A 26849-nucleotide genomic window follows, 5' to 3' on the forward strand; every position below is an offset into this window, starting at 1 on the left:
GTTGTTGTGTCTGCAGGTGTGCGTTTACAGACCATGTTCTTCCTGGTTTATGTTAGCTTTAATTATTTTATTGTAGATTGAAATTCGCATTGCCATAACAATTTTTCAGAGGAAATTCAAAAAGATAAAGAGCTTGCACTTTAACTATCCAAACCATACCCTACAAAAAAAGTCTTAATGCACTTAGTTGTTTAGGTACCTGCTTAAACGTAGTATAATCTAGTAGCAATTTAAATGCTATACATTCTAATAGTAGGGCTTTGGTAACATTTGAGAATTTGTATGTCTAACACTTCCCAACTCTCAAACTCAAAATAATTTACAATCAATCAATCAATCTTCAAAACCTTCCCAGTGTAGTAGGTAAGTATTATTATACCCATTATACAGATGAAGTTCAGAGGTGAAGCAACTTGCCCAAAGCCATGGAAAGAGACTTAGTGGAAGAGCTGAGATAAGAATTCAGGAGTCCCTGGCTTTTGGTCCTGTCCTAAGACCATACCGTTGTCTATTCTCTCCCCCCTGGCCCCAATGTATACACTTTTGCTATTAATATGCTGCCCTCATATGTCCTAGGTTTATTAAAAAAAAAATACAAGCCAAAATGTCAAAATTCAAAATCATGAGTATCAACAAGAAAGTGTTATGAGAATAAGTTTGAAAAAACCACAGCAAGAGCCTCTGGATTTTACACAGGGGAATATGGCAGCAAGAGTCATCTTTGGTCTCAAATACAATGATTGAGGGGAAAACACCTTTGAAGTTTAAATCCTAAGACCCACTAGTCACTATTGAACAACAACTTTTAAGAAGGAGAGAAATAAATACATATTTTGAGAATCATGTCTTCACTTTAAATGAAACAGCCATCAGTCCAAATGCAAGTCATAGAAGCGTACAGTATGGCTATGTTCAATAATGGTAAATAATCTATAGTGCTGAAAGTTAGCTTAAGAGAAATTCTGAATGGGTTCCGAGTGAATGCTTAGATCTTGAAAATCGGAGCAGGTCATATTTATGATTCTGGAAGTGTTCCTCCTGCTGGAATCGCACAGGGATAAACTTAGTGGGTCCACGCCCAAGAAAGTAAGTTCTGAGGTGTCCCTTGTTTCCATACAACTGGAGACAAAACTCATGTGTCAAGAAGAAACCTCCTCCTCCAATAAAGACTTATTCCAGAGAGAAGCCAGTTTCAAAAAAATCTATAGATTCAGTTTATATCATACTGACTGAGTTTCTGAATAACTGCAGAATCTTCTACTTGCATTCGTTCATTGCATTTCTCAGTGCATGCAATGTTACGAATAGCGAGTATGATTTTTAGATATGCTGTGTACATGGCAACTCCCAACGAAGATGGCTCAGTACCTCTGAAAGCCAGCCACAGTATCTTACTGGTTATGTCTTCTCAATATCAAATTACTCAGAAGTATTACTAATCTGCAGTTTATGGTATTTCAGTGATGTCAGCTTGAATATACTACACCTAGGCCTTTCAGGTTATTAGCATTTGCAACAACAACAAAATAAAGTTTTTTTTTCCTGGCACATCACTCCCCGAATCCCAACCATTTAACATTCCTTCAGCAGTCCCAGTTTATGCACTTGTTCTTCAGCTCTGAATAGCTCCAACCCATGAAACTGACTAGAAATGGCATGAAGCAGACAGATAGGGATCAAAAAAAGGAGCATGTTTTTGTGTGAAGTGACCCAGATTCAGAATAACCCAAAAGAGTGATTTTTCCATTTTTGTCAGGATTTTGCAAGTTATTAGTTTAAAAGTTTACAGCTGTTAAGTCTGATTCAAATCTCTTGAAATGTCACACCCACCCACTGGGGAGCTCAGCTGGCAGCTAGGGCAGTTTGCACACTGAACTGTCTCAAATTTCTGCTCCAACATATATAAGCCAGGAAGATCTACAGCTGTAATTTCAGGTACAGCAGCAATTTACCCTATAAGCCTTTAAACACTGGCAAGTGTGCGGACACATTTGGATTTCCTCTTTGTAACGAGTTACTGATGTCAGTCCATTTTCTCTAGTGGATAATGTGGGCACAACTATTCTGGTCAGGCTCAGCAAAGAAGCCATAGATACCAACTACACTCTCACTTTGAAGAGGGCCCTTCGAGAGCAAATCATTACCTGTGTCCTTCCATGAAGGATGAACTGAGCAGATTTCAGCAAAGTCTGCTAGTCTGTGCATAAAAACAGCTAAACAACTCCCGAGGTCCAAACTCACCCCAAAGTCCTCTGTACCATTCCAACCCCATTTAGACCTCAGCTGGAGCTCTGAATTGGAGCTGAGCTGCTAGAAGAAGGCCCCTCTGTACTAGAATAAGTTTCACCCTAGAAAAATTACCCATTAAGGGAAAAAATCTCTCTGAAGAATGGAGTTACAGCTTCCAGATGAGCAAGTTCTTTTTATTTTAGTCACTAAAAAATGAGTCATACGCAAGTAACTTGGCTTAAAAAAAAGTGGGGGAGAAGGGGCAGGAACATGGAGGAAGCTACTCATATTTAAACTCCGACTTACTGAAGCGAACCTTGCATCTTAAACATGCTGTACTATTAACTAGGTAAGACAGCCAAAACAGAGCAGGAAATGATACTGAGGGCGGTGACTAATGCTTCCACTGAGCTTCAAGTACACATCAAATGGGTAGTTTTATACAGACATGGCCACATCTGAAAAGATCAGAAAACTGAACCATTGCCGTCAATTGGAATTATTCAAACAATACTCAGGCAGATGGAAATATTTTGTTCTAAAATTCTGAGTGTTTATTATGCAGAATGGACAAAGCTAAATATTTACTCCTCTCCCACGGTTTTTGTTCTCCCCAGAACACAAAGGGAATTTCATTCTTCAGGAAAGAAGGGTGCTGCTTATAAACAGCCTTCTTCCCTTTGGATTTTTTCACCCTTTTGCAGTGCACCCAGAAACATCAAACTTACCTTGAAATGGACTGATTGCAAACTTGGATATGGCTATTCAGAAGATGGTGGGGAGGTTATTATTGTTGCTACCTTTAGATTTTATTTTGAACAAGCTTTGCACTCAAGCCTTTGAAAGTTTACTTCATATATTCTAGAAGTGTTGCAGAAATCTGGACACTCGGAGTCCAAAAAGGAATCTCTAGTCCACACAATTGGAAACTTTACTCTTATGATCTGAAGGGACATTAGAAAATGGCCCCAGGATAACAAACTTTTGTTTTCAGTGATTACTCTTTGTAAATTTATGAGAAATGTTACAATCGAGCAGTTTGTTATTGTAATCAGATTTAATGTAGGTATCATAGGGACCTCTATTTAGAGTTGACACTGGTCACTAGGTTGCATGTTTTGTTTTTAAAATATGTAAATGCACCCAATATAATATCTGATGGTTGAAGTATCTAAGTTATACATAAGCCACCATTTGTGTTACTAACCCGATTCTCAGTGATGTTATTGTGTCCAATGCATTTTGAGAGATGCAAATCACGTTTACTTACTACAAGGAGCTCATGAGAATAGTTGAATTGGGACAAAATATTTTAAGTTTATGGCTCAATTGTCTGATTAATCTTAATGTGCAGAGACTGTAGCAAAGCCACATGGGTAGATCAAAGTTGCCAAGTGAAAAACTAATTTATGCAATGCCATCTGTGAATTAACTTATCAAAATTGTTTGATGTAGTCTTCCAGAGACTTTAAGAAGAAAACATTCTCATCTCTACAAGAGAAATATGCAGCTTTCCTATGAATGAACAGTAACTTAACACACCAATTGTACTCCGTGTATAGGTGAGTGGGCAGCTCTGCTACTGACTTGTCATGTAACTTGGGCAAGTTATTTTACTTCTCTGCCTCAGTTTATCCAAATGTAAAACAGGGACAGTGACCCTGCCCACCTTTGCCCAGTGCCACAGGCTCTACAGGTGAAAAGCATTGTATAAGAGTTAAGTGTTTATTATCAATAAAGCCAGGAGCAGTATTCACTAGGAAGTACTATTTTAGTCAATGGAACTTAGTAAAATTGGGAATCTAGTTATAGACCTTTCTTGTGAAATCACACTTTCTGTTAAAGAAACAAGAATTTGTCAATACATGTTAGCCAATAACTGAACCAACCATAAACCTGAAGATGAAGGACCAGTCGTCTTGCTTGTTAAGACTGGCCTAGAAATTGGGTTCAATTGCCAGCTGTTCCACAGCCTCTCTGTCTGATACTGGGCAAGTCACTTCATCTGTCTGCGCCTCAGCTCCTCCTGCCTATTTAGATTGTAAACTCTTTGAGGTAGGGACCATCTCTCACTAAGCACCCAAAATAAGGGCTACTAGGTACTCCTCATACAAATAATAAAAAGTCAGGGACTAACAAGAACATGCCACTTCCCTATCTGAAGGTGGAGGAGGATAGGAACTGAATCCTGACCTCAAAAGATTCTTGAGTGGATGTTGCCTGAATGAGTTTGTCATTTGAGTATGGAAAGACAGACCCAGTTATGGCTCTTTTCCGAGATGAGACTGCATCTCTTTACATAACCACCCACTCATGTTGCCAGGACCTTCCCTTTGAAGGCTGCTCAGACTGCCAAAACACTATTGCAAACAGCACAGCTCCCCCTCCTCCCCTAAAACCAGAAGGGAGCTCTCCCAACCTGTTCTCCCTGGTTTGAGTAAGCTGTGCTCCCTTCCGCCTTGATTGATGCAGCAAGAGTTGCTCCACCCTGTTTGCATCTTTATCTAGCAGCTGTAACCCTTTGAGATTGCTCAATCCAGAGTCATAGGCTGGTGACAGGGGTAACAGTCCTTGTCTACAGGATGACAAGGGTGCACGTCCCTCTACATTACATTACTTTCAATTTCTGCTGAAGCTAAAGAAAGCCCTGCTTTGCATGTGTAATATCATGGTGCAACGAACTAATTATGTTTCTTCTCCCACCCCAACAAAAACTACATAGGAAGAAAACAAATCTTTTAGTCAAAGAACTGGAAACAAGAAAAGGCAAAGTTTAGCTCCTACTTACTCCTTCCTTCAGAGAAAGAGAGAGTACACTCTTAACTATTCACTGTCCTGTTCCCAACCCCCAACACATCTTCAACCTTTGTGCCCCATTTACAGAATAATGAGTCTTTCCATCCCCCAAATGTAGGGAGTCAGCCAAGCTATCCCCCACCAAAGGCAGGATTTTTCCCCACTGTATATTTATCCTTTCTTGATGCCTGCTTCCTGTGCGCCAGGACCCACTCCTCTCGTTTAAAACCACTCTTAATAATCAGGACCCTCACAGACTATGTATTCCAGGCCTTTATTTTTTGTACAAAAACTCATCCAAATTACGAAGACAAGGCTCCTGACCTGGGGAAACTACCTTGGGTTTTTGTAAAGCTCTTTGTACACTTGCAGCATTCTACCACAGTTAAATATTAGCCTTTTAAATGCTTTGAAGGGTATTAAATAACAACATGCAACCAGGTCCTCTCAATTTTAAATGATAGGTAGACAACAGCTCACTTAATTATACTGGCTCTGGTTAAGTTCAAGGGGTTCATTAAAAAAATTATACTTGTGAATTATCAGGGGGTAGCCGTGTTAGTCTGTATCCACAAAAACAACAAGGAGTCAGATGCAGCTGAAGAAGTGTTTTTTACCCACGAAAGCTTATGCCCAAATCAATCTGTTAGTCTTTAAGGTGCCACCGGACTCCTTGTTATACTTGTGAATGTGTGTTTTTGTTTTACTTGTTATGGGTAAAACCTAAGGTGTCCAAAAGACACCATTTTACTCTATTCTGTTCAGCTTGTTTTCTTTGTGCATTTGACAGCATTTTGAGTACACCTGGTATCCCTTTCATCTGTGCATGGCCCCGAACCTACAAACAACAGTGCCTGGGCAGATTGCTGTGTTTCTGAGGAGCCCACTAAAGTCAACGGGGCTCCATGAGGGTGAAGCAGTCTGCCCACGTGCTCAGCTATAGGACTGGGGCCCCACTCTGTTTCCCTTGTTTGCACGAGTCTTCTACACAGCAAGAGAAATACCAACTTTTTGTCAAGTTGACAGTGTCTCTTCAGATCTTATCGACCCCTAGTCCCTACCCTTGCTATGGGGTACCAGTGTCCTCCTTGCAGATAGGGGCCCGAGACGTTTTCTTTAACATTTCTCAGAAGTGCTACCACCCGTTAGTAACAGCAATGAGCGTACTAGGATCGTCAGGCTTCAGTTGGCAGCTGCCACTTTAAATATTCTGTTATACAGTCCTACACATAATAAGGCTACATCACAAATAATTGTGGCTACAGGGAGCTCTGTTTACACGAGGGCTCCCAATACTGCTACCCTTGGTGAGAAAACATTGGAAAAAAATGCTAGTGTAGATGCAGACTTAACGGTCTTCAAAGTATTCCTTTTTGGAAGTGCTGACTACCAGACTCCTTCAAAATACTAAAAGCATGAGCACCATCAAAATAAAAATACAGACTACTTTCAATGGAAGTAGCATTCAAATCACACTGGTAAATCATTACACTTTGAACTTAACATTTTCCAAACATGGCAGAAAAAGAATCTACACTAAGACAACGTATATGGTTCTCTTGCTTCAAGAATTTGCTCATAGCTGAGTTACATACACTTGAAAATAGGGAGCAAGAATCAAAGCGCTGACACAGACTCAACTACAGGCTTGTAGACAGAGATGCTATAATTAAACAATGTGGACTGCATTTTTCCTGAAGAACTGCAACCCTTACAAAAATTAGACCTACAACCCTACTTTTAAAAAGTGTGGGGGAGGGAAGAAGGGGAAAGGCAGACACCAAAAGACAACCAGCAAAAACATCAACTCCTACAGAGAACAACAACATAGCCACCAAAATGTTTTGCTTCTACACGTATTTGCACTGCAAACCAAGATTATTATTCAGTATTTCAGTCCTCTGCTGTTCACTTGAAAGGCTCATGTTGTGGCACTACTGAGATAGAGATCAGCTGAAGGGAGGAAAGGAAGTAGAAGGCGAGCAAGCATCAACATTTACCAAATTGGCAGGGAAAAAAACAGATGCTACCCCCTTTTTGTACTCTGGCTTCCACATCCCTTGCAACACCCTCTTATTGTTGGTAGGCTACGTCTGTGCTGAAATCAAAATATTTAATTTTTCAAACGGAAATACGTTGCTAGTGTTTTAGAGTCTGGGGACAGAGACATTTAAATGAATGCCTGTAGATTAAACTGCCACCAGTTCCTTCAAGCTGTCTGTACTACAGAAACAAATGTCACTTTCTCCATTTCCCGCCAAGAGATGGGCAGACACTTGGAACATTACAGCCACGTGTTCTCGTTATTTTTACCTTGGAGTTAAAAGTGATTCACTGCAGCTATTACTATAAACAAGCCTGTTTCATTTTGAACATACGAACCTCATATCACATGCCAAGTTCAAAGTTACTATAAACCAAGTCATGAAAAATTTCTTATGATTTCCTCCAAAAATTAATCTCTCACACAAATACTCAAGCCCCAATCTAAAAACCACCATTTTTGGAATGGGAAGTTGTGTCTTGATCAACACTGTACTAAAAACGGAAAGCCCACTCTTCTTAAAGAGCTGTATACTGAAATGTACAGGAGGAAAGATGGTCTGTGTTAACAGCACAGGACTGGAAACATGAGACCTGAGTTCTACACTCAGCTTTGCCAAAGACCTGAGCTTCCCAAATTGAAATCTATGGACTATTACCGGTCCATTGAGAGATAACAGGACATATAAGCTGGCTTCTCATTTTCAGCTGGTAAACTGTATTAAGAGAAGCTAGAAGTCTATTAAATACTTTCCTAATATGAATTCTTCATGTCAGCAATTGTGCAGTTGCCACAGAATGTTATACAGTCGAGAATGGGAAGGGACGTGGACTGTGTAACCATAAATAGAAGGGAAGGTGTCCATCAGACTCACTCTACAGAGACACTGTTCATATGAAAAAAAAAAATTACTGAGTCCATGGCAGAGATGTCAGCAACACCTCTGGCAAGTCACTTAATCACTACAATCAATTTCTCATCACTTAAACATGCGTATTACATCCTCCACCCCTTGAGAGGTTTTAATGAATTTATTTTTGTGAGGCAAAGACCACCACAAAAAATCACTATAAATAAATGGACAAAGTGGACTCTTAGTGCTATTCTCAAATTGAAATTAAAACATGATTTGACCGATGTCTGTTCATCTCACAGTCTATCTGCATTATTGCAACATCCCCATCTCTGTAGCAGTTGACACTTAAAATTATCTTGTATAGTTACAGCAGTGGTAAGAATCAATTGCGCAAATACTCAAAAGTAACACAGAAGAAAAGTATCACTATTGCTTTAATTATTTTCAACAATGTCATAGCCAATATGGAATAAAGTATAATGCAGAAACTATATAACTAACTATCATATACATATTAGAATTGTTAAACCAGTTAGTTACTATGCAACACAGCAGACTACTTACTCTGTACTGCAGATATCTTTTCAGTTAACAGGGTATTTTTTCCCTTTTAAATTCAATCCAGGTAATGGCCTACATTATTTCTTTTAAGAACAAGAAAACCATTTAGTTCCAGGAACTCCAAAGAGACCGAATTAGGATTTTTGTACATCTGTAAGTTAAACATCAGGCAAGTGTTTTTTTGGACATTCGTACATAAATTTGTTCCTGGGGAGTGCAGACACTTTGTACGCCAACACTTTCAACTCGAAGTGAATCTTCATAGGTGAGTAATAATGCCCTAAAAATAAGACTTAGGAATATGTTAAACAAAATAATTTAACTACTTTATTGAATTGCTTCTTGGCACTGAAATAGTCCAGGGTCTAATTCTATTACTAAGTGTTTAATTCAATTTGAAGTGTACATGGAAAATGTATTATTTGATTTAAAAAAGGAACTTTCAGCCAAGATTGATTTGGTTATGGCAACATTCTAGTTACACTGTTTGCTCAAAATGTATGGTAACCACAACAAATCAGTTTAAATAACTCTTAAATAGGTCAATTAATCTCTGTTTCCAAGTATCAGATACCACAATAAGTTCAGTGGACACATTTACCCACTTGGCAAAGCTAATGACTAGCCAAAAAAACTATCAGCTGTTTGAAGATTGCTTTTGTTCTTCATGTATGTCATTGGATATGTAGTTTTACAATAAAAAAAGGCAATGCTCAGAGTTCAGTATGTTAGGGACATCTCAGGCTACATGCTAGTGCTACTGCTTCTGTACAGTCTCCACTTAGCTCAGCTGGCACAATGTTCACCTTCAAGCCCTCTTCCATGAAACATTCACACAAAAGGCTTTGGACATATCCTTTCTTACAATTCAGCTGAGTATGTGCCCTCTATGAACTACTCTCACAAAGAATCCTAGTTCCTACAATAAACCTTGAAGGATCTCACATTATGCGAGTTGTGAGAATCACTACCACCTGAGACTTTTATAACTTAGGACCCAATTCTGCAATTCACCTGAGCAGTCCCGGTCAGCTTCAGTGTGACTACTCACATGATTAAAGTTAAACACCTGGTTAAAAGTTTTAGTTCTGTACTGCAGTTCATTCAAGATAAATCTGAGAGAAACATTTAAAAGAAGCAATTCATTTAGTCTTTGAAAATACACCTGCCTCAGCCTTTTTCTTTTTCAAACAAAACTTTTAGTCTGTAAGCATCAAAATATGCACTTCTAAGAGACAGACTGCCCACCTCCTTGCCGTGCATTTTGAAATGCTTGCTACCAGCACTTCAGCTAGGGAACAAACACTCTGTGCATCTACAGCCTGAAGTGCTCAAACAGCTAGGGTTATTTTGGGTCCTGTTGGTCTGCATTTCCAGAAAGTTGCTAGGGACATGTGCCAAACAGACAAAGACAGAGGAGAGAAAGCCAGAGGCAAAGCTCAGAGACCAACACATACTGCATCCTCAAATTAGACCAAATCACTATGTCACTGGCTGTAACTGGCAGGCTCCCCTCAAAATGGACTGAAGTACCACTGCAGATTTAATATTAATGAGTGCAACCCTGGGAACAGAAGGACAGGAGCCTACCTAAGATGTGCTTCCACAGGAAGTGCTGTGTATCTCTACTGTGGAAACACAGCGTCACAGTGAATTACACCATTCAAATGTAGCAAACCACACAAGAATAAAAGGTCCTCCTGAGAAGGCATTAACACACAGCTGCATTTTGGCATTTCTCAGCTTTTGACCTCGAGCTACTAAAAGTTTTCAGAACAGGATTTTTTACAATATGGAAAAGTTCTTGAGGAAGACGACTCAGATCTTTCCTTTCTCCCTCCACCATCATCAAAACAAGTAAATGTTACAGGATACAAACACTAGACAAATTGATTTTGTGAGTGGTCATCTTTAATTTGTTGTCTGCTGACTTGTACCGTATGTCATTCATTTCAAATCATATATAATTTTCATGTTTCTTCATAAGGTTGTTATGTAACTATTTTGAGATATTTGGTAAAAGATTCAACATGGAGCAGAGCTGAGGTTGCTTTGTTGAAATGTGTTATTCTTACCAAGTAATTTGTTATATAGACAGGGTAAGATTGATGTTTTTAACTGTTCACTTCCTTGTTTATGTACTTAGGTTTTTTACATGACATGATAAGATGGTAGATGGTCACTCAGCAACCTTAACTGGTTTTAAAAACAATGATGTTAGTTCTAAAACAACAAGCAGTCACAGATAAACCCACTGGCTTACTCTCTTCCAAAAATGGCATTCATCTTAAGAGGAGAATTTTGGCAAAAGACGACTTTACGCCGTTATTTCTTTAATCCCATATAATGTATCGATACAATATTTTTTGCCAGTGAGATACCGGAGGATACAAGTTCTTAAGTTTAAAGGATTTTTTTTAATTCAAATTATAGTACAACACGAGGTTTTAAAAGCTGAGTTTTCATTCTGCAATTATTCCTCGAAGGAGCATTTTAGATTCACACTACATCTTAAATATGAATATCTCCCAAGGTTAAATCAGTGTTTTTTGCAGCAATTAAGAAAGGCTCACTTTAAAGAAATGCATGTATGGTTAATATGAAATAGTATCCCATCAACTGTACTTAATGACTGTTTAACGCCATCAAGGAGTTTTAATGAGATCAAACAAAATTAAAGTGAAAGAAGTTTGTCCAGGGCACTATTTAACATGGTTAAAAAGCTCACCTTGTCTAAACTGGTTGCCATTTAACTCCTTCTGTCTCTCTTGCTTAAATCTCTCATCTTCCCCCTACTGTGCACTTTGTCTTTATCCTCTTCCCCCACCCCGGTGTTTTCAAGCTGTCCCTAGAAGCAATCTGCCAAGCCACAGGGAGGACACTTTGGAAACTAACACTGACATGACTATGCATTTTAAAATTTCTTTTCTTCTTCTTGCATTCAAGCTACCACAGCTTTCAAGAAAAACTTAGGCTACCTCACAAGAGCTGTATGTTTAAATGTAAGTCTCAGTGGTAAAGAGTAAAGTCATGGACTTTTGATGAAAACAAAACATTTTTAGATAGCAAATCTTGCCAATTTGCTCATCCACCTGTTGTGTGTGATTACTGGTTTGTGTGTGCAAGTTCTCAGCTACGATGTCTATACATACAGAGCTACAGCTGCGTCACTGCAGTGCATCTGGTGAAGATGCTCAGTGCCAACGGGTCTCCCGTCAACATAAAAAAAACCCACCTCCGCAAGCGGCAGAAGCTTTGTCGGCAGGAGAAGCTCTCCTGCTAACATAGCGCTGTGCATATGAGTGCTTGTGTCAGTGTATGTCGCTCAGGCGATGGAATATTCACAGCCCTGAGTGACGTAAGTTTTGCTGACAGGCTGTAGTGTAGACCACAGGTTCTCAACCGTTTTCTTTCTGAGGCCCACCCCCACCCTCCAACATGCTATAAAAACTCCACGGCCCACCTGTGCTACAATAACTGGTTTTCTGCATATAAAAGCCAGGGCCGGCATTAGAGGGTAGCACGCAGGGCAATTGCCTGGGGCCCCATGCCACAGGGGCCCCCGCAAAGCTAAGTGCTCAGGCTTCTGCTTCAGCCCCAGGTGCAAGAGCTCAGGGACCAGGGCTTCAGCCCCACACGGTGGGGCTTCAGCTTTCTGCCCTGGGTCCCAGTGAGTTTAATACTGGCCCTGCTTGGTGAACCACCTGAAACCTGCTCTCGCCCGCCCAGGGGGCCCCGGACCCCTGGCTGAGAACCATTGGTGTAGACATAGCCTAAGTGAGTTCTCATCTCGGTAAACCCTCATTACATTACTCAATACACCATAGCACATTTACTAGTTTTTTTATTAGAACTGGGTGAAGGAAGGAAATTCCAATACGCAGAGAAATATTTTTTATTACAAAATCTGGTTTCATTCCAAATCAGAATGAAATGCTTAGTCTAACTAAAGTCACGTTTGGGTCACATTTTAATGGCTGTGATATACAAGAGGTCAAACAGATGCTATATGGTTCCTTCTGACCTTAAACTCAAACTCTATACAATTCTCTGCAAAAGGAAAAGGAGTCCTGGCTCCAGGACAGTCCACCTGGTGAGCTGACCCAAAGCCACAGACCTTGGGAGCCTGGGCTGTTGAAGAGCTATGAGGCAGCACATCCAGGACTTCCAGGTTCCTATCAGCTCACCAGGCAGGCTACCAAGGAGCTGTGAGCCTGGAAGCCTGGGCTGCCATGGAACAGGGTGGGCAAGCTGGCGGGGACCCTGCCTGGATTCTGTCGGAACTTAGTCAAAAAACAGTCTCCACAAAATGGTTCAATTTTGATGAATGGGCAAATTCAGATAAAAAAAATTTCATTAGAATTTTTTCCAACAGGCTGTTTGTTATTAATCCAAAAACAGCTTCTATCCCAAGCGGATGACAACTGTATTCTCATTCAATTTTGGTGTAACGTTGACACTTAAGTATTCTGGACCTCTGATCCCCATCTGTAAAATATTAGCAGTTCTCTACCTCATCAGGATGTTGTGAGGATAAATACATTAATGAATGTGAGGCACATACATATTATGGTAATGGGGGCTGTAAGTACCCCTGGCAGAGTGAAGAAAAAGAAAGAGGAGAGAAGACAAGACGCCAAGACAGAAGGCAAGGAGGGAAGCACCCTTTGCGCACGACAGAGCTGCCATGTATTCCACATTAAACATTTAAAATGTGTTTTACATAAGAGGGAGGGAAAAACGTTCAGCCCTTAACTCTAGGTCAGAGTCTGCTACATTATAACTAAATTCCTGAAAATACTAAGATTCCTTGAATAGCTGAAGCTGTATAAATCAAATGTATATACACATTATGCTATGCAGCCTGCTCTAAAGGTCATGTTTGCAAATGTAAGTCTAGGGATTCTCACTACCTTAAAAAGCGCTTCCAAGTTTACTGTATAAGTAACACACAAGCAACAAAACTGTCCCTACCCTCTACGCACATGGGCTAATTAAACGTCTGTTCTAACGATTATTGTTGAATGAAAAACATCCACTTTATGGTAATTAGCTAACAATTTTATGTGTACCATTTTATATTTCAATGCCTTGGGTGATGAGCACCCATTTCAGAAAAAGAAACCCCTAATAAAAACAAAATGCAGTGCTAAAATAAATTTATTCCTAATCAAAGATGCACCTCTTAAAGTTCTTTCACTAAATAGCAAGAGTAACACTGAGACTTCACAGGAGTCTTGCAGTATGTTAATTACTCCACAGAAAAATAGTTTTAATAACTTCCTTTTATTGCAAGTGAGAGCATCTAGTATGCCTGCTAAATCCTATATTATTCATCTCTCTCATTTAGTATTATTCCCAAGAGCCTGAGAAGAAAACCACACACACACTTCATTCCAGCACTAAAAGGCACTGAAAACCCATACACAAAACATCAAAATACCAATATCTACATTGAGCATAAAAAGCTCGGTTTTCCCCTGGAACTCTCAACAAGCAGCGCAGTTTGTCTTAATTACCTGTTTGGTACAGCGTTCTGAAATCTTTCAAGTCTGCTTTTAAACTACCTATTTTGCTCATAGCACAAAAAACTATGGAAGCTTTAGGTAAAACTCAAATATGTCCTCTTCATAAAGGGCTTTGGTAACTTGAAGACTACCCATCACCCTGTATCTGTGAATCAGTTCGAGGGGATAGCCAGGCGCAGTGTGAGCAGGCGGTACCTAACTTGCTCACATAGCTCGACTGCACCTCCATCCATTCTTGTGAGCCAACACCCACGATATTCCAGTTTTGGGCCTTTCTCTAGCAGACACTGCCAACTGTGTGGTAGAATTGTGAGAGATGCAGGAATGAAGGCTAGGAGGAGACCAAGTTTATTTTTGCTTGTAACCTAAACTTCACACAGCTCTCCATATGGTAACATGAATTTGAAAGTTTAATTCGAGTATACATTCTGTACAGGGCATGTGGCCATGCTTTCACAGGGGCCTGGCTTTATTTGGCACACGCAGTTTAGGCTGGACTCAGTCACATGTGAAACGGTCATAAACCTAAGTGAAGTAAATGTCTCTAAATTGCCTACCTCCCCACAAATGATACCGGCAACACCCTCAAGCAAAATATTTGCCACTGTAAAGCACCAGGATTACTTTAACCCCTAAATTAACTAAGATCTTCTTTTATATAAGTAAAGGCTACACAGAGCAGGTGGTTCCACACTTGATGACACCATGACAATATTTATACAGCACTTTTGCAAACATCTGATTAAAAGAGGATATATAGATGGGGAAACGAAGGAATTGAGAAGTTGACTGTCTCAAGATCACACAGCGAGTCAGTGGGAGTGGGGACCACCACCAAAGACTGTTCTGCCCTTTAACACATGCTACCTAACTGCACTACCACACAAGTGACCTAGGTTCTATTTTTAAGGTTGGTCTCTTGCTTCCTTGGGCCAAGCCCTGCTATCTTTACCCAGGAAAGACTCCCAATGACTTCAAAGAGAATTTTGCCTGAGTAAGGACTAGAATATTAGCTTTTGGTTTACAAGGACTGAAAGCATTGCTGGGAAAAAAGACTAGGTCACAGGGAGACAAAGGGTGCTAAATCACACTGTACTTACCTCTCTGGCCAGTCTTGGAACCATATTGCCAGCCTAGAGTTGGCTGGAAAACTCCTGAATTTTTTTTTTTTTGGTGACAAAACTGAAATTCTCTCTGATGCTAATTTTAACTGAAGGAATATTCAGTTTTTGACATCTCTGTGATTGATTCTGAGGAGAATCACATTCAGTCTTTCTTGGGCAGCAGAAGGTCCTACAACACAGGCCTTAAATGTTCTAAAAAAGGGGTACCATTACTTTCATGCTGTGAGTTTTAGACCTCTTGCCAGATTCTCTTAAAGATTTAAATCTTTCCAAAGCTGACAGGCTTAAGTGGACAAAACAACCTTGGCAGTCCATCCCTAAAACTTCTTAGGGAAATTAATTTTGCACCCATCCTCAAAAAGGAAAAAACCTTCCCATAGTTTAACACAGTTTTGTAGAGTCAGTTTTAGCTTCTAAAAAAGATCAAGACTCATTTCAACAGAAACAGCTGTTCAAAAAAAAAAAAAAATCTTATGGACAATCTGGTTTCAAAAGATGACATTGAGTTTAACTTAGAGGAAAAAGAGAAGGCATCAATAATCATACACATCTAATCAATAGACCAGGTAAGCAGCAATGGCAGTGATCCAGAAATACTCCCCTGCTCAACAACTCTCCTAGATGGAATTAAAAACCATCTCCAATAATGGCAGTTGCAGAAGTAATATTTCAAGAGAGGTTAAATATGACTGAGGCAGACAAAAGCCAAAAAAGAAAAAAAAGTCCCTTGAAATGATAAACCACAAGCAACTAGAAAAGGAAATTTCACCAGTTTTAGTGCTGGAGATTCTTGCTGCAGTCAAAAAAAAAAGCTCACAGCTTAAAATGCTTGAAAAGAAAGCTAAATTGCACTACATATAACCTTACACAGAGAACTGTTTTGCCTTTAAACTATCACATTCACTTTAACTTCATAGTAGATGGCATATTATTATATATATATATATTATATAAATAAAAGGGTATTACCTTGGATGTCAGTTGTTTGTAAGGAAAGGGTTTTTCTGACTAGCCTCTCCCTAAAACTGCAAATGTATTCACATTAGAGAAGAGAATGCTATAAAAAGGGGCACAAGAAGTGCCAATTTGAACCCCCTACTGAAGTCAATTCAATAAATCTAGCTCAACTCCTCCTCTTCCCACACGGGCCTTTCCAATTTTGTGAGCAGTCCACCATAAGCTCTATTTTCAAGTAATTTGTCAAAAAAAGGTACATGATACCATCCAGGTCAACCGTATGAAACAGCAGAGTTCATCATAGCCTGACTTCCTGAAGTGCTGAGTGCCCACAACTGGGTGACGGGAAGGAGAGCTGTGGGTGCTCAGAACCTTTGCAAAATCAGGCTCTATAGCTATGAGAACACATGCAATATTGCAGTTTCAATGACAAATGTGCATGTTCTAATACTGAAAACATTCAACATGGGTGATATCTTTGGACCCAACAAATACTTTAACAAAAACAAACATTCCAACAAGCCTCTAATCTGTGGTTTCAGCCACTCAAAAATTAAATGCAACCGGTCTGTTCTCCTGTAGTGCTCTCACAAGCAGCGAAGTTATGCAATGCGGCTGATTGACAAACACAGTAACTGCTACTAGGTGTAACAAATTTCCAGAATATAGTCTCCTCCAACAGCATTTGACAAAACGGTTACAGTTACCTACTATTCACTCACTCGTTCCAGTCCCTCAACACATATATTAAACACTGAAGCTGCATACACATTCAACAGTCCCGCTTAAAATGATGCAATTAAATTTATCTGCTTCAGTCATTATCTCCATCACTGTGATCTTTTCAGCAACTCCACGATAACAGAGCTGAAACTCCTGTAAGGCAATATAAGCTCTGCTTATTGAGAAAAACAAATAAGCAGGCCCAAAAATCACATGTATGCCAAGTGCTCACATATGAGGATAAGCACAACACCTAGACACACTCTATCAGGGTAATCCAATTCACTTCCCAACAAAGGACTGAGCAGCACAAGAACTAGTCTCAAAAACTTCTTTTCTCTTTTAGTAGTGCCTCTTAAGTGACAGTAAGACAATAAGCTATCATTGCTCAGAGCAACATCACATAGCACCTGTTCACAGAAATGTTTCACTATAGTCTAGGAAAACGCACAATAAAGGCCTAATAATAATAGTAGTTGGTTTATTTGCGCTTCCTTAAATCCAAGGACCTCAGAGCATTTCACACACATTGAGTTAAGCCTTGAAACACACTTGAGAGGCAGAAATACACCGAGGTCACAGTTCACCTAATGTAAAGCACCATTGAAGGCCTCACTTAATTAGGCTAAGCAGCTCTCTCATCCAGTTGCAAAAATGATTTAGCAAAGCTTCATTTTAACATTAAAAATTTTTTACATTACATGTATCCGAATAATAATTAAAGACGTCTGTCATTAACTCTCTCTCTCGTTAATGGAGTAATTCTTTGCAGAGGAGGTTTTATTTAAGTGTCAGGGATTCAAAATGTCACTTTAAAAAAAAACCCGCACAAAAACCAGATTAGGCTCTCATTTATATCAGTGCCAATCTGGAGTCACTCCACTGACTTCAGGTAAGAACTGAACTTGACCTCAGTTGAAAACTGAGTTCAGTGGAGGCACTCTGAATTTACACAGTAACACAAAACAGAATTTGGCTTTAGATTTTAAAAAGTACCTAAAAGTAGTCAGTCAAATTCATTTTTAGAAAGTAAAGGTCAAAGTCAATTACTGTATGTACACATGATCTTGCCCTCATCATATACTGGGGTGGCCAACCTGTGGCTCCGGAGTCACATGCGGCTCTTCAGAAGTTAATATGCGGCTCCTTGTAAAGGCACCGACTCTGGGGCTGGAGCCAAAGGCGCCAAATTTCCAATGTGCTGCGGAGTGCTCAGTGCTCAACCCCTGGCTCTGCCACAGGCCCTGCCCCCACTCCACCCCTTCCCGCCTCCTCCCCTGAGCCGGCCGTGCCCTCACTCGTCCCCCCCCAGAGCCTCCTGCACACCACGAAACAGCTGATCAGGAGGTGCAGGGAGGGAGGGGGAGGTGCTGATTGGTGGAAGGCTCTGGGAGCTTGGAGGGGGCTAATGGGGGGCTACTCATGTGTTACTGTGGTTCTTTGGAAATGTACATTGGTAAATTCTGGCTCCTTCTCAGGCTCAGGTTGGCCACCCGTGTCCTATACGGAGTCAATATTTTAAATCTGACCATGGCACCCACTTAATACAGTGATGTGTACAGTAAAAAAAACCTAGAAAGATGAAATAACCCAGGTATAGTAGATAGAACATTAACTCAAAGGATAGGGCTGACCCAATAAATGGGCAGACTACTCTGTGGTGTTATTGGGACATGAAAGGCACAAGTTTCTCTGCAAGTTTTGTACCTCGTTTAGTTACAAATCCCAAAGTTACTGTAATAGAACCTGGCAAGGAATGTATATCCCATCCCCCACCCCCAGTGTTTTCAGTCTGTTCACTCTGTGCATTTGACAGCATTGTGTGTGTAGAATATTATTTTTCACTGTTTCCACAGTACATTCTGCTTCTCCCTAGCGGCAAAGACCATTAGAGCTAAACCAAAATAAAATGATTACTGACCAAAAATAAGCCATCCCTCCACTTCTGCCCTTAACCCACCCACACAATTTCAAAATGAGACTTAAAGGTAAACAAACTTTCTGTCAAAACCAGTGCAAGTTACTAATGTAATAGTCAAGGGCTCCTCCCTGAAAATCTTACCGCGCCCCCAGCCTCTTTAAGTTAAACGCATTAGCTAGAGCATGTCAGAGAGCCTTAAGTACCATGGTATCATGTGGGGAAAGGTAGTCTCTCAGAAATCAAGGTCTGACCCATTTAAAGATGTGATAGATTTAAACTATCATTTTATACTGCATCTGGAAATGAACAGGAATAAGTATCTAAAACACAGGTATTAGGTGCTTCAGCAAGAAACATCAGTTACCAGCAGGTGGTCAGCTATACCCTAAAACAGATGAAGTTTCACCACCACCTCCTCCCTCCCCTCCCCTCCCAAAAATGAGTTTAGAGAATGGGCAATAATTAACCAGATTATCAGAGTCACAGGGAAGCTGGGACAGTCCTCGAATAATGGGCCTGTTATCTCTCCATAAGGTTTTATCAACCACCAGAGACATTGACCCAACTGAAAAGTGGTAGCTTGGGGTCCCCGTGCCCCACCGCTACAGTAATACCAATTGAAAGCCTAGCAGTGAAGACCTTGCTCTCCACAGAAGCTAAAAGCTCAGTCTGTTCTAATTGATCTTATCATCAATGTACAACAAAGGTTCCTCATGGTAAGCAATGCTCTGCTGCCAAAGACTGCAGTCAGCAACCATTCGTCAAACTATCCACCATTCGATATAAGCCCACAGATCAGAACTTTCTGGATGCAATGGTGGAAGCAAAGTCACAGTTTTTCATCCTAAACAGTCACAGCAGGAGATGAACAGAAATGTTACAAAGTGGTTTCATAAGCCTGTGATATGGGACCAATAAAATAAACCACCTGTCCTGATGGGAGAGGAGCAACCCAACCTCAGTATCCAGGAAGTAGTGGTTAGTCTATGAGAAAGGTCTGGCCCTCTGCCCCTTCCATTTCCATAAAACAACACTCCTCAGCTAGATGGAGCAACTGTGAAAGTCCTATGGTTGTCATGGCAGCCATAACAAGATACTAAATAGTTTTACACTGTTTGAATAAACTGAAAATGTAAGATGTATGGCCTAAATTTTCAAACTAACTAATGATTTTTGGGTGCCCAACTTTAAACGCCTTGAATGAACCTAGTTTTAAGAGAGTGGGTGCTGAGCATTTACTGTAAAAATCAGGCCACTGGAAGATGTCTCAATTTGGGCACCCAAAATTACTAGTCACTTTTGAAAATATTGGTCTACGCATCAGAGTCTTTGTTTAATTGGAGTGAGGAGAGCTAGAGAAGAAAGCAACTTGTCAAGCATCCACAACTGCCTGGAGATTTTTAATAAGATGCTTTTAAGAGTCTACCTTGACCATCCATGTATGAACTCCTTTAATAACTTGTCAAATATGCTCGATTTCCAATAGTGTAAGGTAAACTGGTCTTAATGTCATTAGCTATCTGCTTTATCTACCAAATCAGGTTTAGTATGAAAGAATTTTTAGCACATGCCAGTCAATGTACACAGAAACCAAGTTGCCAGCTATACAAATAACAAATCTCATTTGACCTTTGAAGATTCTCTGTTGCGGCCTGCTTAGACACTTATTAAGAAAAGCACGATCAAATCAATTCAGAACATATTCATCTGGGGCCTTACAGCTTAGATTAATGCCATTTAATCTTGTAGTTTTTTTCAAACGCTGGAGATTCTCTATGGAACAGAATTGAGACAACGTGATTTATATACTATAACCCGGTTTTATTCTGAAAGCCTTATATTACAACAACCAATACTATTTCGACTAGTAAACATGACATTTAACATAGTACCCGTGGAAGCAGCATATTACATGTCCCTTTATAAGGATCAAAACTTTTTTTTCCCAGAAACCTAAATTGATCAGACACAACCTATTATATGTTGCTGGAGGAAAGGAGAGTTAGAAAATAACCTTTATAGAATAAATAAGTTAAGATCAAACTATAGAAAGTAATCTCCTTTGTATAATTCATAAAGAATGAACTAAGAAAATCTAATTAGGAAGGACAGAATTGTACATGTTCACAGTCATCTTCGCAGTTTCTACCAAGCATAGTGGTTTTCCACAGCATGGCTGAAGTGGGGCATTGGGCCTATATTATTAAGTTAACATAAATAGAACTACATCAAGAATAAATTTGGTTTGTCTCAAGTCTTGGAGTCTGAGTCCAGAGATATTGTAGAAATGGTAGCTCCCTGCCAAAGTGTCTCCATCCACAGACATCTAGGATTTTCCATGGGAACCCATGTTAGTATTCCAAGGAGGGGTGGAAGAGAAACAAATAAAGGCCCAGAATGAAGGAGTAGGGGGATCTTTAGGACCAGAACTGGGCACAAAGCCAAGTTCAGATCTGAGAACCTCCACTTAAATTATAAGGGAGGGGTCACCAGAAGAACAAACTTCAACTGAATATTTTATGTTTTCTCTAATTAAAATAAATTTGATGCTCAAAGCTTGTAACATTAAACAACATCCAAATGAGTAACCATTTCTGCAGTAACTTGCTTATACGCCCAAGGATACTTTTATTTTTCGTCCAAAATTAACCCTGAAACTGTCAGTGTGGAAGAAATGATCTAGCCATTCTAACATCCATTATTTCAACTTAAAATTGATAAGATGATACGCTGACAAATCTCATAGATATGCAATAGGGTTACTTCTTTTAGTTTGTCCCCTAAACTAAAAAATTCTAAATTTAGTCAAAAGTAAAAATTCAGCAAGAAAAGAAAATAAAGGAACTTAACTCTATGACTAATGACAACTTCTGTTCTTGTACAAGTGTGAAGAAGGGGGAACAAGTTTATTTCTAATTGTATTGATTTAAGAAATCAACCATGTTTGAAAACACTTTACACACAAAATTAAGTCCCTTCTATTGGGCTGATCTAGTCAAAATCATAGGGATTTATCATTAATATGTATCATATGTACAAGATTGAAAAATTCATCTTGCACAGTGTTTTATGCTCTATTTGAAATACAGTGAACTTCATTATATTTGCAGTCAGCAGCAGAAAGCATATTACATTTTCAATCATATCCACTATCAGCAAAAAGCTAATAATGCTACAATCCCCTTTCCATGGTATGTCTTTACGTAAAGAGGCACTTCTTTCTTTGTCCGCACTGCACTCACTGTAAGAGGAAATAGTACAAACTCATTTGAAGTGTGGGCTTTTAGGACATTAATTGGCACTCTAGAGCCAACATGGTAGTTTAGCAAATTAATGAAATATTCTCAAAGTTTGGTTGCCACCCACATGGGCTATGGCAATAAATAAACAAACAAACCCTAACCTCTCTATGTATGGCATCTGAACATAGAAAGATTGAATCAAATAAGGTAGCCAAGTAAGATTCAATTTTCTTTCCAGCCTGTGACACCCTTACTTATGGGATTTGGTTGGTTGGGGGGCATGTGCCCAAAGGCCTGGTCTACACTATAGAGTTAGTAAGGCAGCTTATGTCGACTTAACTCAGTAAGCATCTATGCTAAGATGTCACTCCCACCGATGTAACTTGCTGACTTACACCGACTTAACTCCACCTCCGCGAGAGGTGTAGCGCTTAGGTGGACATAGTTAGGGCAACACAGTGTCAGTGTAGACACTGCATTGCTTACATTGCCTGTTGCTGCCGTTCAGAAGCTGTCCCACAATGCCCCACACTGACAGTTAAATCGGAGCAAGTGCTCCTAGTGAGGATATGCACTACTGATACAAGGAGTGTGGTGTGGACATGCAAAAGCAATTTAATTACTACAGTGGCTATAAGTCAACTTAACTTTGTAGTGTCGATTTGCCCAAGGAGTCATGTTTCTAGGATCAGCAGCTTTCACAAGTTATGTACACAGTTGGCTAATTAAACCAAAAGTGGACTAAGGCACAAGGTTCACTGAGCACTCTTCTAAAGAGAAGGTTTCATGATAGTTGTGCTTTTTTTCTTATCCTTCTGCTAAATAATGACAAAAATTTCAATTAAGCTAAACCATATGAACATAAATGTCATGAGTTGATTCTGCAGTTGTCCAAAAGCATTCTTAATAAAATACCTATCTTACTGCCACATCAGAAAAACACTAAAAACTTAACTGTTGCTCATCAAGAACACTTGCAACTGCTGTATAAACTGTTATGTGAACACAGGCTACTAGACAAGTTGTCTTCAACAGAATGAAAAGAAAGAACTTTAATCAGAGTGAAAAAAAATCCATAGCTATCTCACAGCTTAGTATAAAGATATACTCTTGGGGGAATTCTGTACCACTGCACATGAGCGGAATTTATGTCCCCTGCAGATTTCTTTGCTTCCCGACAGAAAAATGACTTTCTGACGGGGAAGCAAAGGGAAGCCACAAGGGTGGTCATGCAACCCTCCCCAGCAATATGTTTCAGGGGCCCAGGGCAGCTGGAAGAAAAGTACACCACTGTGCGGCAGGAGGTGGGACTGGGGAAGGCTCAGCTGGTAGTCGCAACTGGGCTGGGAGAACAGGACTTCCTCTTCCCCTGCACAGCATCCGGGGTCAGGTCAGACCCACCCCCAGATTTCTCCTCCACCTGAAGGAAGCTCTGCAAACTTCCCCCCCACCCGCACGCTTCCTTCACCCATTGCTCCTCAGCTGCAGGGGGAAGGACCCCTGTACAGGAGCTGCTCTCCCACATCCACCCAACCCCTGTGCATCCAGACCTCCTCACACCCAGACACTCCTGCTGAGCCTCACCCCTCCTGCACTCAGAACCTCCCCCCAAAATGAGCCCCACTCCCCCTGCACCACCCCAACAAGACACCCGCACCTGGATCCCCACCATGCCCCAACCAGCTGCATCTGGACCCTCTTTCCCCCCCTCCCCCGGCCACTGAGTCCCCCAGACCCATACCCCCCTGCCAAGGTCTCTTCCCCCCCACACCCAGACCGCCCCTCCCCCACTGAGCCTCAACCACCTTCACCTGGACCCTCCTGCAGAGTCCCATTACCATTGCACCCAGAACCCCCTAACAAGCCCCTGTGCATCCACTGAGCCACCCACACCCAGATTGTCCCACAAAGAACCCTCTCAACCTACACCTGGATCCCCCCACACTAAGCCCCTCCACACTTGAATCCTTGCGCTGTGTCATGGTTGGGTGCAGCCTCACCGCTGAGTCCATGTCCCAGGGGAGCTGTACAGTGATCTCCCACCTCTGTGCAGCCAGTGGCCTGTGCTCCCCAATGCCATGCTGTAGCCTCCACATTTATTTGACAAATAAAATGTGCAGAATTTTAAAATATTGTGCATAGAATTTTTATTGTTTTGGCACAGATTGCTCTCAGGAGTAAGAGAGAGACTTCAAAGAACTGTACTCTAGTGAGAAAAAAGCAACAACAAACTTCCCTTTACAAACAAAAGTAGGTCTACAATGGGAAAACAACTATCTATCCAGATACAACCCTGGGACTGGTTGAATCAGGTTACCTGCCTCCAAAGTCCATTTCTATTAGAACTAAGTACACAAAGTCATCAAAAGTGCTTAAGGAAACTTGAGGTTCATACCACCTCATATTAGAAAATACAAGGACATGCATAAATACAGAAACTCTCTATAATAAATAAAAATAATAATCATCTAATACCACTATTTTTTCAGTCCCAATCCTGCAATCAGATCCACAAGTGGATCCTTGCACCCATGCAGAGGGTCAGTGAACTGTCTTCAATAGGGCTCCATACGGCACATGATGCTACCTACAGCAATCTGATTGCAGGACTGGGGAACAATTTTGAGTTCTAAGTGGGCACCTCTGCAAACAGTATCCCAAACATATGGAGTAAAGATTTAAACTTTAAATATGTTCAAAAGAGATTCACTTCCTGCATCACTAAAAATAGACACACATTCTTATAAACCAAGACACTATGGTTTTTCTTTTAAAAAATAATTAAATTGGTGGTTGATAACTTGTCTGTGGTTTTATACAACATTAAGTAATCTGGAAAAGAGAGACTATGTATAGATCCATTAAAGAATATATGTAATATTGCACTGAATGAATTTATTCTCCAGATAACACATCATGTCCTCTATGTGGACGTAGTATTACTTCCTTCCTGTACTATGATGCATCAGTACATTCTAAATTTTAGATTTCATTATGCATGAAGACTGTATTTCAATGTATAGTTAAAACTCAGACATTATAGTATGCTCACGTTACATTAATGCCATCTAACTAAATTTCAATTCTTTAATTATATCTGCAATGCCATCTTCGTATTAGGTGAAGATGCATCAAATATATCACAAAATAGTCTACATATATCAGTATATTTGAAGCCTTTGGTTTCAATTCTAAACTATCCTGACATATTGTGTAAACAGCAGTCTCCAAATGAAAACATTAACATGTCACTGGAACTACACTGTGCTAGTAAATTATGCCCTGTTCAGCATATATTCCTCTCTAAAATCTTACCAAAAGATACCTGACCTAAATACCACCAAACTGAAGCCAAGAAACATGATTAAATAGTGTGTGTTTGGTTTAATTTGAATCCTCAAACCCAAAAAAACTTTGCTCTTCAAATACCAAGTGGGTCTACTAAATGCTAGCAACGTTTTTGCATTTTATGTAGCCCCTAGGTTAGTTCAGTTACAAGCTTTTAGATTCAGCTATCCTAAATTTATAAACACCATGAGACATAGCTATGAAAATATAAGGATAACTCACTTCACTGCTGAGGATCTTAGTTTGATGCAACACCAATATTCCCCTTGTCCCCGTGTGTCCTGCTTTGATGAAAATACTGTGTATGAAAACAGATTATTTTTAGACTCAGTATGTGAAAGCACAGTACTTCCTGTCTCAGCGCGACCTTAAAAACTACACTCTTTTTGAGTTCTACAGCTAATATTTCATATCCCCTGCTATCAAATGCAATGGAGGGGATGTCGAAGGGACAAGGTGTTAGAAACTTGAAATGTCAATTCCCTAGTCCATAACTCAGCACAAGAAAAGTTTGGTTAAAATACACTGTCACTCTTAAGGCAATCATGTCATATTAAAACGATGGCATTTTTATCTGTCACAGCTATGAATAGACTCAAATATTTTTATTTATAACACTGATCTTTTCCATAGCAACAGGATGTGAACATGGCATTCCCAGTATAATGAAGTCACTATAGCAACATGATAATGATGTCAGAATAATCAGAAAGTATTTCATACTTAGGAGATGGTGCATCGCACTAGCTGTGTATAAATTAAAAAGTTACAGATACTGTAGAATCTAGCCTGTTCTGCTTTAAATTTATCTTTCACTTAAAACTCACAGAAACAACATTAAGGTATATAGTGTGTTTGATTATTAATATCTGTTTCTTAGTGACTTCAGTCCTTATTGTCTCACAATTTCAGAAACGTCCATACTAAACATATTTCGCCTCTTGAGGAGTCTGCCATGGCCAATTGGATAAAGAATCAAGTGCTATTCCATTAACAAAGGAGGAAAATTTTTTCAAAATATTACACAGCAAAACAGGGCAGTTCACAATTCAACCCTGGTCTTCCTCAAATAATTCAACCCTGGTCTTCCTCAAATAACACAGTGAGTTAGATTACTTGATGCTGCTAAAGTTCAAACACATTTGGTGCCACATTTTAGACTGCGAACAATACCCAAAGCCAAAATTACAAACTACTACTCTGGTTAAAAGCAATTTAATAAATACACATACAAACAAGAAGTTGTGGTACCACATTTATAGATTATTGAAAATGAAAGAATTTTTAAAAATCTGGTTCATTACCTGTGGTGTTTGTTTACTGTTTGCAGTTCATTCCAATATATGACTAGAACAATGAAAATAGACAAGTCAGTTTCAATTTCTGTTTTTCAGACATTAACACAAGACTGCAATGCTGGGTTACAAACATTGCATAGAAAGATTTAAACTCAAACTCAAAATTATCTGTAATTAAGTTTTTAAAAAAACATACTGGCAACATAACTATAGCTATTAGGT

The 26849-nt window shown here is 39.8% G+C and overlaps 1 protein-coding gene across 5 annotated transcripts in view; it reads right to left on the reverse strand.

Moving 5' to 3' along the window:
* The window catches only part of RAP1A (RAP1A, member of RAS oncogene family), a 68690-nt gene that overhangs the window by 39484 nt on the left and 2357 nt on the right, over positions 1-26849 (reverse strand). For 2 of the 5 annotated variants that reach the window (XM_074935946.1, XM_074935944.1), the window contains exons 2-3: positions 26634-26676; positions 25552-25627 (exon numbers count right to left, since the gene is read on the reverse strand). The exons of 1 other annotated variant lie outside the window; for it this stretch is intronic. The gene's annotated coding sequence lies outside the window, so the exon portion shown is untranslated. The remainder of the gene's footprint in view (positions 1-25551; positions 25628-26633; positions 26677-26849) is intronic. 2 more of the 5 variants (XM_074935947.1, XM_074935945.1) reach the window with 1 other exon arrangement.

The sequence above is a fragment of the Natator depressus genome, chromosome 21 (genome assembly GCF_965152275.1).
Source record: "Natator depressus isolate rNatDep1 chromosome 21, rNatDep2.hap1, whole genome shotgun sequence".
NCBI classification, from domain to species: domain Eukaryota; kingdom Metazoa; phylum Chordata; order Testudines; family Cheloniidae; genus Natator; species Natator depressus.